At 60.6% G+C, this 982-nt stretch overlaps 1 long non-coding RNA gene across 1 annotated transcript; it reads right to left on the bottom strand.

Moving 5' to 3' along the window:
* Positions 1-462: 462 nt before the first annotated feature.
* Positions 463-932, bottom strand: LOC113962189. Its single transcript, XR_003532467.1, has 2 exons — positions 782-932; positions 463-589 (listed from the first exon to the last, which is right to left on the bottom strand). It is a non-coding gene; the product is annotated as an uncharacterized LOC113962189 (long non-coding RNA).
* Positions 933-982: the final 50 nt, after the last annotated feature.

Below are 982 nucleotides of genomic sequence, written 5' to 3'. Positions count from 1 at the left end.
GAAAAGCCCTGCCCTGCTTACAGGGTGGGCTGGGGGTCAGGAAAAGCCCTGCCCTGCTTACAGGGTGGGCTGGGGGTCAGGAAAAGCCCTGCCCTGGTTACAGGGTGGGCTGGGGTCAGGAAAAGCCCTGTCCTCCATACAGGGTGGGCTGGGGGTCAGGAAAAGCTCTGTCCTCCATACAGGGTGGGCTGGGAGTCAGGAAAAGCCCTGCCCTGCTTACAGGGTGGGCTGGGGGTCGGGAGAGCTCCGTTTCCCCCTCGGGTGTGGAGATGGGGGCTCTCACCCTTTTTACAGGGTTGCCCCTCTCTCCGGGCAGCCAAAGGAGCGCCATGGCCAAAGGCCAGCGACAGCAAAGACCCAGCCCTGCTTACAGGGAGGTCGCCCAGCGCAAAGCAGCCGGGGCAGCCTGAAGGTGCCCGTCGGACTCTTACGGATCCCTGCCCCGAGGGTGCCAGGGAGGTGCCTTTGCCCAGAGGGTCTCTGTCGTGCTCCCTCTTGACCTCGACGCCGCTGCTCTTCTTCGTCTTCTTGGCTCTTGCCTCGCCGGTCCACTCTTGACCTCGACGCCCTTGCTCCTCTTCTTCTTCTTCTTGGTTCTTGCCTCGCCGGTCCACTCTTGACCTCGACGCTGTTGTTCCTCTTCTTCTTCTGCTTGGCTCTTGCCTCGCAGGTCCACTCTTGACCTCGACGCTGTTGTTCCTCTTCTTCTTCTCCTTGGTTCTTGCCTCGCCGGTCCACTCTTGAACTCGAAGCCGCTGCTCGTCTTCTTCTTCTTCTTCACTCTTGCCTCGAAGTTCCACTCCTGTCTCTTCTTTCTTCTCCGACGGCTTCTGCCAAGACAGGAAGACACAGCTGAGCCTGAGAAACACCAGCTCCTCCCCAAGAAGGAAACCCGGTCCCTACACCCCCAGAGGGACATCTCCAAGTCACCACCCACCCACCCACAGGCCCTCCCACCTCCACAAACCCCTCCAAACTTCAC

Source organism: Neopelma chrysocephalum, unplaced genomic scaffold (assembly GCF_003984885.1).
Source record: "Neopelma chrysocephalum unplaced genomic scaffold, ASM398488v2 Primary Assembly neopelma1_118890, whole genome shotgun sequence".
In the NCBI taxonomy this organism is placed as follows: Eukaryota; Metazoa; Chordata; class Aves; order Passeriformes; family Pipridae; genus Neopelma; species Neopelma chrysocephalum.
This window is presented reverse-complemented; position numbering and strand designations above follow the sequence as displayed.